The sequence below is a fragment of the Felis catus genome, chromosome B2 (genome assembly GCF_018350175.1).
Source record: "Felis catus isolate Fca126 chromosome B2, F.catus_Fca126_mat1.0, whole genome shotgun sequence".
Taxonomy (NCBI): domain Eukaryota; kingdom Metazoa; phylum Chordata; class Mammalia; order Carnivora; family Felidae; genus Felis; species Felis catus.
In genome coordinates, this window is record NC_058372.1 from 49,840,103 (window position 1) to 49,854,910 (window position 14,808).

The 14,808-nt window shown below is 43.7% G+C and overlaps 1 protein-coding gene across 2 annotated transcripts in view; it reads left to right on the forward strand.

Annotated features, from left to right (window-relative positions):
- PAQR8 (progestin and adipoQ receptor family member 8) overlaps positions 1-14,808 on the forward strand; it is a 121,339-nt gene that overhangs the window by 17,912 nt on the left and 88,619 nt on the right. The gene's annotated exons all lie outside the window — the stretch shown is intronic.

The following is a 14,808-nucleotide window of genomic DNA, read 5'->3' on the forward strand; positions in this document are numbered from 1 at the left end:
TAATATTAAAAAGCATTTATAAATTACCTATCACCTCCCTCCAAGGTGACGCATAAATCAAAAAGAGATTTTTTTTTTTAAAGACCATTCAAAACTTTGTTTTAAATTGCTCTTTTTAACTTGTAGAGCTTTCTCACTGTGTTATAGTCATGGTCCATCCTAAAATCCTCTCCACTCCCACCACCTACCTCTTCACCCTCCACACATACACTGATGAGGTTTTTCATTTCTAGGAAATTGTGTGAGGGAAGGAGAGAAAAATAGAAAAGGGGAGGGGCACAAGGTAAACAAGCAAAATCACAGCTGGGCTTGGTTTCTAAAGATGGAGATGCCAAGGCTCCTCCAGCTCTTGGAATTCCAGTTCACAGTTTGCTTCTCAATCTTGCCAGCTCCAGTATCTGAGGGTGGGTGAACCTGAGCACACAGAGGAGAACTCTGGGAAAGGAGGCCTTTAGGAAACTGCCTGAAAGGTCGGGGCAGATGCCAAAACTTTATCTCCAGAGTCCCTCAATTTAACCCAACCAAAAGAATGGACAGCTCCATCATCCAATCAGCTATAGTGGTCAATCACAAGTAGAAGAGGGTGGATGTTAAAGCAGAACCTTCTGGGTAATCTGATTAAGTACCCTTCACCCACACACACATACACACACACATACACGCACACACACACGCACGCACACAGCTATATTCCCCACTGATTTCCTAGCTGATTCTCCTGCCCTCTTTTTTCCCCCTCTAATTCATCTCTCTGTGCTACTAAGGGTTATCTTTTTAAAAGGCTAAACTGATCATGTCTACCCTTGCTTAATTCTATCAGTGATTCCTTATTCCTTTTGGCTCACGGGAGGTTCAACCTCCTTAGATTGGCATGCAGGTCCCTGCCTGCCTCTGCAGCCCCATACTGCCATCTTTGGCCTCCAGTTTACAGAGGTACCTGCAGCTCTTCTGGAGCACCACACCCCTGTGTCTTCTGCAGGTCCCTCTTCCTGGAGCTCCTTCTACCATGCTTGTCCTTTACCACTCAGCTCAAGGGCAAACTCTTACAGGTCTACTTAATTGCTACCCTTCTCTTCTGCAGCCATATGCCCAGGTCTTACCTCCTCAAGACGGCTCTCTTGCTGTATGCTAACTGTCCAGTTCCTTGACTTTTTACCCCACTGGAATTCTTTAAGGCAAGGACTGTATCTTTTTCACCTTTGCATATCCAGTGCTAAGTGCATAGTAGGCACACAAAACTTTTAGTGCATGAATGATCTCAACAGTACACACGCTGATTAGCAGGGAGTTGTTGGGAGAAGACTTCCTGCCTTGAAGGATCCCTTGGCAACTTCACATTTCTATCTTCTCCTAATTGTAAACACTTTATCTGAGTTTGGGAAAATGGAATCATTGACTATTAGACATGGAAGGTACTTCAGAGCTCAAGAGAAGCAGGATGGGGTAGTAGCTGGGAAAGCAGGATGGAAAAGGGGATGTGATGATAGAAACAGAGGTCAGAAAGGAGAGAAGATGCTATGCAGCAGTTTTGAAGATGGAGAAAGGGGCCAAAAACAAAGGAATGCAGGTAGTTTCCAGAAAATGGAAAAGGGAAGGAACAAATTTTCCCCTAGAGTGTTTGGAAGGAGCATAGCCCTACCTATACCTTGACTTGAACACACTGAGGCTGATTTTGGACTTCTGCCCTCCAGAACTACAAGATAATAAATTTGTGTTGTTTGAAGCCACCAAGATTGTGGCAATTTGTTGCAGCAGCAATAGGAAACTAATACAGATTATTATTTTTTGAACAGGATTGGTCCAGAGAAGCACAGGTGTGTGTGTACAAGTGTAAATGTAAATGTGTATGAAAATACATGTGCCTTGGGGCACCTGGGTGGCTCAGTCGGTTGAGCATCCACTTCCAGATTTTGGTTCAGGTCATGATCTGATGATGGTCCTGAGATCAAGCGCTGCAAGTTGGGCTCTGCGCTGGATGGAGCCTGCTTGGGATTCTCTCCCCCTCGTTCTGCCACTTCCCCCTTCATGTGAGTGAAGCGCATGTGTACATGCTCTCTTTCTCAAATAAATAAATAAATTTATTAAAAAAAAAAAAAGAAAATGCATATGCCTTTATGGATGATGAAAACAGCACTAAGGAAATTTTAAGCAGGACCAGCAGGTGAGCAGGGTGAGTCAGCCACAAAACTGAAACAAATTTCTTTGACAGTGCAGGCAATTTGTCCCTCTACTGCTGGAGATAACCAACCTGTATGCCCTTTCCAGGAACTTTCTAAAAGGATACGGTACCTTTGGAGTGTTACAAACATTAATGGCAGTGCTTTATCTTCTGGGAGAGGGGAGGCTTAACATGAAAAGAAGAAAGAGAGCCTAAAGAAGAAATTCAAGTGAAATTGTCATCACCCTGGGTTTAACTGGGTTTGAACTACCAGATGCCAACTGATGGCTTGGTGCACCTGGAATTCCAGCTGCCTTTGTGCCTCATTGCTTGCATGGTGGTCTGCAAGCTAGTTCTGCTCCATGCCACAGCAAGGGTGCAGGCTCTGGTCCCACTCCAGGCAGATGGCCTCGCCTCAGTGAATACACAGATTGTGGAACCAGCTGTAGCCAGTGACCACATCATAGATGCACTCTTCCTGACACAATCTCTTAACCTGGAGACACTGCCAGACAATTCCAGCTACCTGAAGACCTCCACCACAGTGCCGCAGAAAGCCAAGAGCCACTTGTTGAAACACAGCTCCTAAGGAGTGATGGTTTTTGGTGGTGTTATGGGGCTGTCAGCTATTGATGGATAGAAAGGGTATGCTCCATCACCCATAAGGACCAGCTTTGTGGCCTCAAGGTTTTCCCCCATTTCTTTTTGGATAGGGGGCAAGAGAGTGCCTGCATCTCCCCTAGGACAAAGCCAGCTTTCCTCCAATACATGTGAATCATGGCTGGATCCTGGGCAACTGATAAACGCTTGGCTTAAATGAAGTGTGTAAAAGGGGACTTCCTATAGAATTTCTTCCTGAAATCAGGACCAGCCTCAAGCCTGAAGAAGTACTGAAAAGTACTTATGCCTGTTGGAATAGTTCTTTTCCTACCCTTTAGGGCAGGACACCTCGATATGTGTGCCTCCAGTATCCCAGCACACATCAGGAAGCCATATTTGGTCCAGAACCTCTCCATAGCCTCCTCCAGGTCAAGCTGGTTTTTCTGGAGGTGCTGAAAGATAGCAGAGATGGTAGCCACAACCTTATGGATGGCATACCCAGAACTGGATCTGCCCACTTCGGAGAGCTCAGTCACACAGCCCAGAGGCACTGGGGAGGCCAGTAGATACATTCCAATGGCTACTTTCTGAGGCACAGAGGAAGGCAGCTTCATATGGTGGCTTCCCTTTGACAATTCAGTGCCAACCTTTTGCAGATACGGTAAAATGTCTACCGAAATATCCGGAAGGCTCATCTCCATCTGTGGAGGCTAAGTCTGTCTGCATGGAGGTCCTACCAAAGATGAGATTGTGTAGGGAGAGCCCCAATCTTGTGTGCTCATCTTCCAAGGGACTGAGACATAGCAGGTATCTGTGGCTCTCTGAGCAGACAGTGGATGGCTGCTTAGGTTCTCCAGGTATGGAAGGCAGCTGGATTCAGGTGGACCTGCATGCCATGGGCCAGAGCAGCCTCCTCGTCAGCCTCTTCACTCTCAGCCACAAGCATGGCAACAATGGCTCCTATTTGCAGGGTGGCTTGTATAACAATGGGCTGGATCCATGGAGCATGGTTTGGGGGTTGTGGGTGCCATTGAGCTGAGTTAGGCAGAGTGATGGGTAGGTGTGTATGCTTTTCCTAATGATGTCAATGAAATTCTTATCCCCCAAGTAGGTGTGGGCACAGGAAGCTCAGGGTTGAGTTAGCTGATGAATATATCAGGCCTGCCATTATGAACTGGACGGAACAAATGTAATTTCATCTGTGTAACCACACATCAGCAACTTCTGTTCATTTTCTTGCACATTGAGTCAGCAATACAAGAGCCAGGATGAAACAGCTCAGAGAAAATTAGACTAGGTTCTTAGTGTGGATGTCAGTTTGCCTTCTTTTCTTCACAGACTTCTCCTTAATGACTCCTTCTGGAGGACTTTTAATTTCTCCTGGCCTTCTTGCTCTCCTTACCAAGCAAACACATTGGTGAAATTCTACAGGAACTCCCTTCTCACACACTAAAATCAAGGGCTACGCTGAAAATACAAAGAACATCACCAATTTTATGTGCCCTGATCATCTGGTGCTCCCACAAGGAAGCACCTGAAGAGATGGTTAGTTAGTATTGTGGAGGGCAAGAAGATACGATTCTTTTCAGTCTCAGACACCAGACTTTTAGTTAAAAATTTCATTCGGGATTTCAACTTACTTATTATGAAGAAGGACCTGCTTCATAGAAGCACAAAAAAAAAGATCAATTATTCCCTAGAGTTTTCAGAATGAACAACCGCAAAGCAGAATAGACTTTAACATTAGCACTTACAGTTCTAGATCTGATAGTTCCACATTGCCAAGTCACTTAGGAGGACCTTATGAGTTGCCTAATGCTAGAACTGAGAGGCCACTAAGGACTTCTTCACACACTGCTGCAATTTTCTCATGAAAATCTACTTCTACAATATCATGTGTCCTTGGGCTGATCTTTCTCTAAGAGCTGATGTCCATCCTAGGCAGGACTAGGAGTGTTCATATCCTAGCTCCATAGGCTGTGTGAGCTCAGGAAAGTTACCTCCTCTCAGCGTGTCTCAAGTGTTCTCTCTGTAAAGCAAACAAGTTGGACTCACCTGACCCTAAGTTCCCTTGCTGCTCTAACATCCTCAAGCTAATTTAAAAGGCCAGATCCGGAATGCTTGGGCGTCTCGGTTGGTTAAGCATCTAACTTTGGCTCAGGTCATGATTTCACAGTTTGTGAGTTCGGCCCCTGTCAGGCTCTGTGCTGACAGCTCAGAGCCTGGAGGCTGCTTCGGGTTCTGTGTCTCCCTATTCTCTGTGCCCCTCCCCTGCGCTCTCTCTCTCTCTCTCTCTCTCAAAAATAAGTAAACATTAAAAAAATTTTTTTTTTAAGGCCAGACCCCACAAGATGTCAGCTAAGATGGCTGAAACTGCATCTCAGAGCTTGTTTCTAAGAAAGCCTAATAAATATAATGTAGTAAACATTATGAACTTGGCATTGCATTCCACAAATATTTATTGAGCCTTATTATGTGCTAGGCATTCCGAAGGCACAGGGGATTACATTTCATTTTGGTTATTAGATCAGCAGTTTATTAGATCAGAAAAGAAAAGGCAGTGATTAGTCATCCCTTTCTAGATGGCTGTTTGTAAATGGAAAGTCTATGCTTGCTATTGGTGGCTGATTCTTGACTTGGACAGGAGGACTAAACATTCTGGCACTTGGGCCTTTATAACTTAGATGAATCCTTCCACATAGTAATTAAACACATCTCTTGTCTGGGTAGGAAGGAGTTTATCAGTTATTGTCATAACCTTGAGGCTCACTGTAATCTCATTTTAATAGTATACTCCCTATCCATCTCTCTGGAAAATTGCTCTCTAACTAAATGTTCTGGCACCTTTCACTTGAAAATGACAGCTTAGGGGCATCTGGGCAGCTCAGTCAGTTGGGCGGCCAACTCTTGGTTTCGGTTCAGGTCATGATCTCACAGCTTCCAGCCCCACATTGGGCTCTATGCTGACAATGTAGAGCCTGCTGTGATTGTCTCTGTCCCTCTCTCTCTCTCTGTCCTTCCCCCACTTGTACTGTCTCTGTCTCTCTCTAATAAACAAACTTAAAAAAAAAAAAAAGAAAATGACAGCTTAGCCAACCCCCATTGATCAAGAGGAAATGTGAGTTTCTATTCTGCCTCCTCTGCCTTACACTTCCCTTTGATGTAAGACATGTTCACAAGCAGTCTTCAGTAATATGCCTGCCTAACATGTCCAACACTGAGTTTGTTCTGAGTTTGCTTCCTCCTTAATTATTAATTAACTCAACTTACCATCTTGGATGGCAGGTCTTTTCACAAATCACTTAAACTTCTTCTTGGGATGCCTGGGTGGCTCAGTTGGTTAAGCCTCTGACTTCAGCTCAGGTCATGACCTCCAGGTTAGTGAGTTCCAGCCCCCAACTGGGGCTCTGTGCTGACAGCTCAGAGCCTGGAGTCTGCTTCTCTCTCTCTCTCTCTCTCTCTCTCTCTCTCTCTCTCTCACACACACACACACACAAATGAATAAACAGTAAAAAAAATTTTAAGTTCCTCTTAGTCATAGACTGGTCTCATCGTACCTCAAGAAGACAGACAGAGGCAAGAGGAGTTTCCAGCTGATTTGCTCCCCATCCCATTGCCTACCTTACAGCAAATTCTGCTGCTGCTAACAAGTCGCTATTAATTGGTTGGTGGAAAGTAGAAAGTAAGAAAAATGAGTGCTCTCAACTCCCCCGCCCCCAACCCCATAACACACACCAAAAAAAAAAAAAAAAAAAAAAAAGACAGTAAGTGGATGAAGACAGTTTAAGAACTTTATTTTTCCCGTTCATGTTTGAAGCTTTTATCACAGAAACTGCCCCCAGATCCTTTACTAACTGCTCTACTCCGTCCCTTCTCCCAAAGGTTTGCTCTTCCTCTCCCCTAGCACCGCCCACGTTACCGCCTCTGGGCAGTTTCTAGAAGACAGGGGTTTTGTTCCATTCAAAAACCTGCACTAAATCCTTGCCGCACAGATGCCATGAACCGAGGACTGACCTGACTCCCTGGTTCACCTCGGAGCAGCAATCTGTTCAGCCGACTTGAACTCCGGGTTCCGGGCTGTGGCAAGGGAGAAGTTGGTGGCGGGCTAGCTGTCCAGCCCCAGCTCGCGCCCATCCTGCAGCCCTGCCTGCCCGACAGCCCCGCAGACCTACGCGCAGCCTGGGACCTGGCTTCCGCGGGAAGCAGAAGTCGGAGCCCCGGAGCCCCGGAGCCCGGAGCGAGGCGCGTCTCACCGCCGCTGCAGCCACCGCCGCCACGCAGACCTCCTGCCTGCGCGCTGCCTCCGCCCGCTGTCCTCCCCTCCTCCCTTGCTCTTCTCAGCCTCTCCCTCTTCTTCGCTTCCTCCAAGCTGCCTCTACATGCTTTTTCAAAGTAACATATATATATTTATCCAGCTTATGGAAAAGTTTCAAAAAGACTTGGAGGGCCCCCTGTCTGGCATTTACTGAAAATCCCCTATTGTTTTCTTTTAACCTCAGTGGGAAAGCTGATCTCTCACTATCCAGGCCTCCCAAAGGATCTTTCCCAGCCATCTGTCGAAGGGTTTGCCCTAACGGGTGGAAAATTGACTTTGAAGTTACAGAGTATTAAAAATAAAAACCCTCCAGAGGAGATAACAGGTGGCTGCGGGGTGTTATTCTTATCAGATACCTGGGCCTTGTTGCTACTAACACTTGAAGTGAGTGAGTTTATCAGAATTATTCCAAGCAGATTTTTAGCTGGAAGCAGATCCTTGCAACAAAGGAGAGTGGGTCTGTCTGCAGGGACAGGTGCACAGTGTAGTGTCACTTGGCAGGGACCACCTGAATTAGATTCTACAGTTTGGGAACTTGGCCCTCAGAATGAAAAAGAGAAAAGTGAGAGAAGAGAGGAAGAAATTTAAAAAACACTCAGTAAAAACAAAAACTCAAAACACGATCTAGAAGTTCTGGCTTCCCACTTCCTCTCTTCGCAGGAAAGATTCCCCCAGTGATTACAAAACAAGGTTCACAGAAGCTTGGTTCTTTAGTGCAAGAAGCTGGAGGCTAGAGGATTTTGACTGATAGGGAAATAAATGCTTAATTTCAACCTGTAGCAACAAGATTGCTCTGGCTTTGTCAGCGTGGTTCTAGTCCCCTAGCTTCTACAAGGAGCTTTGTGGGCTCCACAGTCCCCTTCCTCCTCTTTAGGAGCCTACTGGGGAGGCTGTTTGTACTTACAATGCCAAACACTCTTAGAGCCAAGCTCATGGCCTGGGGGCTAACGTTAGTTGCTAACGTTAAAATACTAGGACATTTCTTATTAAAATCTGGATTTCCAGCTTTTTGAAAAAAAACAAGATTTATATATGCTATCAACACTGGACCCATATTTTGCACATATCAACTAAAGACAGTTACTAGATACGTTAGATACAGTCTTTACGAAGCCAGATTCACATATTGCTACCTGCAAGGTGCCTTTAGGTATTTGAGGGTGGGCCTGTGCTCTACCCCAGCTCCAACACCCAGGTAACATTCTTTCCCAGGAGGCTGACCCTCATGTCTCCACTAGGTCTACTCTTGTACTTCAGAGGGCCACTATGGGGCCTCGATCTGCCTTTCCCAAGAGTGAAAAAATACTCTAGGAGGCCAAGTTGAAGCCCTCAATTGATATAAAATCAATGGAAACTGACCAGGGGCACCTGAGTGGCTCAGTTGGTTAAATCTCCAACTCTTGATTTCGGCTCAGGTCATGATCTCATGGTTCATGGGATCAAGCCCCACGTGGGGCTCTGTGATGACAGCATGGAGGCTTCTTGGGATTCTCTCTCTCTCTCTCTCTCTCTCTCTCTCTCTCTCTCTCTCGTTTCTTTCAAATAAATAAACTTTAATTAAAAAAAAAATAAGCTGACCAGAAAAGGAAGTGAGCTTGGCCTACAAAACTAAACAAATTGCTTCATCAACATAAATAAAAAGGAGCTGATAAAGAATATCAAAAGACTTAGGAAAGGATGTGGTCTTGATTAACATTGGGATCTTGGGCTTTTTTCTTTCCTTCTATTCTAAGTGCCATAACTTATAGCAGTTTATTGAAAATAATAACAGGGGTGCCTGGGTGGCTCAGTTGGTTAAGAGTCTGACTTCAACTCAGGTCATGATCTCACAGCTCACGAGTTCAATCCCCACATCAGGCTCTGTGCTGACAGCTTGAAGCCTGGAGCCTGCTTTGGCCTCTGTGTCTCCCTTTCTCTCTGCCTCTCCCCCACTCAAGCTCTGTCTCTCTCTTTCTCAAAAATAAGTAAATATTTTAAAATTTTTGTAAAAACAGAAAATAATCACAGCTATATTTTTTGAATACTTACTGTACACAGGGCAACCCGATGAGGTCAGTACTATTATTATCTCCATTTTATGAATGAGGAAGCTGAGGCTTAGAGAGGTCAGTTACTCCCAAAGGTCACAAAGCTGGTGAGCTGATGGAGGTGGGATTTGAACCCAGGGTTTGAATCAAGAGTGGGAACCCTAGTGTCTCGGAACACCTTGAGGTTAGGGAATTGATCTGCCTTTTTGTATCTTTCCAGATAGATACAGATGCTCAAAAACAAATCAATTACAGAAAGAAAGGAGAGAAAAGAAAAAAGAAAAACCAAAAATCTGTATTTTTCATAGAAACAGTGAAACTTAAAATTCTTTATTAAATTGAAAAAAAATAGATTTTCAACTTGTTATGAATCCATGTCTATCCTCCAGTCTACACATTTACAAATTACTTATTAGAATGAGAAAAATGTATTGTCTAAATAAAAACAGATCAGTCTTTTACTTTATCTAAAGGGGAGCAAGGTTTATCGAGAATAATTTCTTGTCACTGAAAACTTGATGGCTTCTAGTAATTAGGTCCTTCCTTTTTTTTATATTCACAACTTGCCCTTCAAGAACTTTGCCCAAGACTGGCATCTACGGTTTGCAGAATCAACCTTCTTCCCCTTTTCACAAATTGGAACAGCGTGTACCCATCCACAGCCTTCTGGCTCCCCTCCCTTGGCTCCACAGTCCCTGAACAACTGCCAATAGTCTTCTTGTATTTAAATTCTATTGGTACCCCAACCGGAATTTGTTCAGCCCTGGAGACATACGCTCATTCGAAGCCAGGCGTTCTCTTACAATGCCCCACTCATTTTGTGCTTCGGTTTCTTCCTACTGCTATTTGTATGACGAATATTCAGCTTCATGATAGTTGGTGCAGGAGAGCTGGTGTTCTGAGGTGGAAGCCAGGAAGTCCCAAATGTGCATCCATATTGTTACTCCCCAGCAGTATGATGATCTTGGATTAAGTTGACCCGTTTTTTGGGCTTCAGCTTGTGTCTCTGTAAAATAGGAATAATAATAGCTATTGTTATTAACCTGTCAGATCATAGTGAAGATTGAAAGAGATGTTTGTGAGAGTGCTGGCCACAAGCTGGTTGATAATAACAGCTAAGCAGAGGAGACAAATAGATGTGCTTCCTCGTAGACATGTGGATTCATGGGACTTCAGAGTTGGAAGGTACTAGGGAAGCCGCCCAGTCTTGCCTCCCACTCACTAGAACTGGTACTCATGAACAGCACATCTCATTCAACAGCTTCTCTCTGTCACAGGCTACCACCATAACTTCTGCTCCTGAGCAGCACATCTGTGCCTTCCATGCTCCAACAAAACCTTCAAAAGGCCTTTTCTCTGTGCCAGCTACTTTAAACCCTCAATCTCCTTAGTTCTTACAATAACCCTGTATGGTATGCATTTTTACCTTCACTTTACCGTTGTGGAAACTGAGATGTTTAAGTAACTGGTCCAAGGTCACACAGTTAATAAATGGGATTCAACCAGATCTGTCTGAATCTCAAGCCCCTGTTCTTTTCTGCCTTTTCAAGAAAAGAATTGGGCCTATATTTCTCAAGTCTCAGCTCTCCCCTTGCTCCTCTTTTAGGGGTATCCTTGTGCTATGGACTGAATTATGTTTCTCAAAATTCCTATGTTGAAACCCTACCCCCCAATGTGGTAGTATTTGGGGATGGGGCCTTTTGGAGATACTCAGGATTAGATGAGGTCATGAGAGTGGAGCCCTCAGGATGGGATTAGTGCCCTTATAAGAAGAGGCCCCAGAGAGCTTGCTCTCCACCCCCTCCTTGCCCCCATGCCCACAAAGAAGAGGTCATGTGAGCACACCTAGCAGGACCAAAAGGAGTGGCCTCAGAATCACACCTACCTGGTGGGCACCTTCATCTTAAACTTCCAGCCTCCAGGGCACCTGGGTGGCTCGGTTGGTTAAGTGTCCAATTTCGTTTCATGTCATGATCTCGTGGTTTGTGTGTTCCAGTCCTGTGTCGGGCTCTGTGCCGACAGCTCAGAGCCTGGAGCCTGTTTCAGGTTCTGTGTCTCCCTCTCTCTCTGCCCCTTCCTTGCTTGTTCTCTCTCTCTCTCTCTCTCTCTCTCTCTCTCTCTCTCTCTCTCTCTTTCAAAAATAAATAAACATTAAAATTAAAAAAAAATTTTTTAACTTCATCCTCCAGATGTGTGAAAAATAAATGTCTGTTGTGTAAGCCACCCAGTCAATGGTGTTATGTTACGGCAGTCTGAACAGAGACACTGTCTTTGTATCTATGCCTTCCTTTCCCCATTTGGTCTTTTCCAAATCTGACCTCCATGAGCTTGCGTTTCAACCTACACAGTCTCTCCAGCTCTCAGCTTCCTGCCTCCCCCATTGTTCATTGTATCCTCAGTGTTGGGTTTTCAACAGTTTTCTTACTTTCTGGTGACATCTTTCTTTTTCTTTTTTTTTGTAAATTTTTTTGTTTATTTATTTTTGAGCGAGAGAGAGAGAGTGCACACAAGCTGGGGGGTGGGGTGTGAAGAGAGAGAGGGAGACATAGAATCCAAAGCAGGCTCCAGGCTCTGAGCTGTCAACACAGAGACCGATTTGGGGTTCAGACCCACAAACCATGAGATCATGATCTGAGCCAAAGTCAAAAGCTTAACCAACTGAGCCACCCACGTGCCCCAAGACATCTTTCTGTTCAGTGCCTCAGGCCAGGTAATCAGACCTATGTTTTTCACCTGAATGGTTTGATGCTTGCCTTCATATCTGACTATATCTGTCCTTGAGTACTCCAAAATTTAAAAAAGACATGGTTACTTCTTACTGAGACTGATAGTGCCTTCAGTTGACCCTAGTGTCTGCTTTGGAGTCCAAGTTAGACCCTGACTAACAGTGCCCCCTTACTTCCTGTTTCCTAGGAGCTGCAGATATTGGCCAGGCAAATCAGGAGGTTACCAGATACAGTGTGTGAGCCTTCTTGCTCTGATGATATCTTCTTTCCCACATCTTTCCCTTCTCAGATCCCTATGCATTTGTTGTTTATTCTACCCAATTCAGCCCTTGATTATAGGCTGTACCTCTTAGGCAAAATGCTCAGGACCTACAGTTCTTTTTAGGGTCTAAAAAAAAGTTTGAGATCTAGAAAAAAACCGACTTAAAAAAAACTTTGCATAATCAAAATTAATATGTATATCTTTAAATGTCCACAAATTTAACATCATGAAAAACAATTAACTGGCAACTCAACTCTACTCTTAGGTGATAACATATAAATAATGTCTCATGTAAACATGTTCACTTGGACATGTTTAGAATGAAGTGGGTGCAGTAGACTCTCTGAGTATGAGAGTGCCTGGAACCTACCCGAGTCTGAAAACAGCTTTGCTTGATTATGCATTATTTCATACTTATTCTAATTCCCTATGTTACTCTTGATACCTCAGTAAGAATGTAAATTGGTAAAGTAGTCAAATCCTTCAACATATTGGTGTCATCTACTATGTGTTAAATACCATGCTTGGTATTCAGGGTGGGAGTGAAGGGTAATATATAAAAGACAAAATGGGGTCCCTGGTCTTAAGGAGTTCAAAGTCTAGATGGCAAGAAGGGACTTCATCTTTCCCAATTTTCCTTTGCCTCCCCTGGCTTCTTTCAGTTCCTCAAATTCACACAGCTCCTTCTTTCCTGCCTCAGGACCTTTGTAGATGCTGATCCTTCCTGCCACCCTTCTTTTAGCCCATCCTTCAGTATCTGTTTAAATGTCACTTCCTTGGAGACCTTCCCTGACCACACTCTGCCGCCACTCCCTACCCCATCTAACTTAGGCCCCTCTGTTATTCATAATTTTCTAATTATTTTTGGTTTTGTTTTGCCTTTGCAGCACTTATCACTTGAAATCACTATCACGTTTATTCACTTACTTACTTGCTGTCTATCTTGCCTCATTCATTTATAAGCTCTAAGAAGGCAGCAAAACCAGGTCTGTTTTGTTCACAGCTATGTATCCAGTGTCAATCACCGTTGTTTGGCAGACAATAGTGTTCATTAAGTATTTCCTTAATACATGAGAAAGGAAGAGTACACACTCCTAAAGCTGGTAAATAGCAATGTGAAAATGCCTAGAATTAAAAGGAAATCACAATACTCTGTATAATACTGCAATGGTGAATACATGTCATTATACATTTGTACAACTCATGGAATGTACAACACCAAGGGTGAACCCTAATGTAAACTGTATACTTTGGGTGATTATGATGTGTCAAGGTAGGTTCACCAGTTGCCACAAATGGACTACTCTGGTTGGAGATGTTGATAATGAGAGCAGCTATGCATATGTGAGGATAGAGGGTATATGAGAAATTCCTGTACTTTCTGCTCAGGTGTGCTGTGAACCTAAAACTGCTCTTAAAAAAAAAAAAAAAAAGATATGGACCTATAAGGGAGCAGCTGAGTAGAGAGAGGATGGATAGACAGGATTTGATTACATGGAGAAGAGGACTGAGCACTGAGTTGGGAGAGTAGCATGGGGAGGAGCCTGGTTGTAAAGATAGGTCTGCTGGTCTCAGAACAGTTGGAAACGCTAGCCCGACTGCCTGATTCCCACTTGACAATGGTGGGAGACCAAAGTAGACAGCAGGTTCAGACCATACTGGGGAGGGCCTTGGAAGCTGTTCTGAGAGTGATGGGGAGCCACTGACAGTAGTGATGAGACAAGATGCAAGTGGTGATGAACTGCAGGGTAGATGGTAAACTAGGCAAAGAACAGAGGCAGGATTTAGGAAGATCCAGAAGACCCTTACGGTTATCCAGGGTTGAGATTCTAAAGGCTCTTAGAAAGCCAGGCTCCTAATTTTCATTCTTTTATATCCATCACTACATCTTATTAAATCCTAAGTAGTCAAGGTTTGAAGCATAGATGAGAAAACAGATAATCTGACATGAATACACTAAATAGTCTTTAATTGGAAGAAAAAAAGCTGTGGAAACACAAGCATACATTTCTTCAAAACTTCAGTTTGAATCATGAGTGTATTTTGTTCTATTTTTTATCATTGAGTATCTGGGATAATTAGAGCATGAGTTTACATTTTTTTCCCTCTAAATCAAGAAACAGTTATTCAATCTCCATGCATAAGTGGAGAATAGGGACACAGAGGAAGAGTATCAGGACTATATTTTGTGTATCTTGCCCAGATATCAATGTCATTTGCCTCATGCTCCCTAATAGAGCATTGTCTGCATATTGAGCACTAATCATGAATTATAGAGGCTCTGACTGCCCCTGGATTTACCTCTGGCCACTGTGATGGGCATCTCCATATATAGCCTCATCTTATCTAGTTCCTTATAAGTTTCTCTTTGAAATAGCACTCTGATGAGGCAAGAAAAATGTTTACTCTGTATAAAACATAAACATAGGACTGGTATGAAAAAGATCTTGAGTTAAAAGAGAATGGGAAATCTCTTACATCTCTTAAATGTCTATGCATTGTTAAAAATAAAAATGTCTATATTTTTTGATGTGGAAGAAACCCTTGTAGTAGAGACCATGGGCATTCTCCCCTTCATCCATGTTGTATACCCATCAGTGATCAGCTGGTCACATGTCCCTTGGAACAAAGACTCCATTTCCTGCCATCTCTTCTAGCTGGGTGAGGACATGTGTCTAAGTCCTTTATATGCCTATTGTCACATCTTTAATGAGAATATC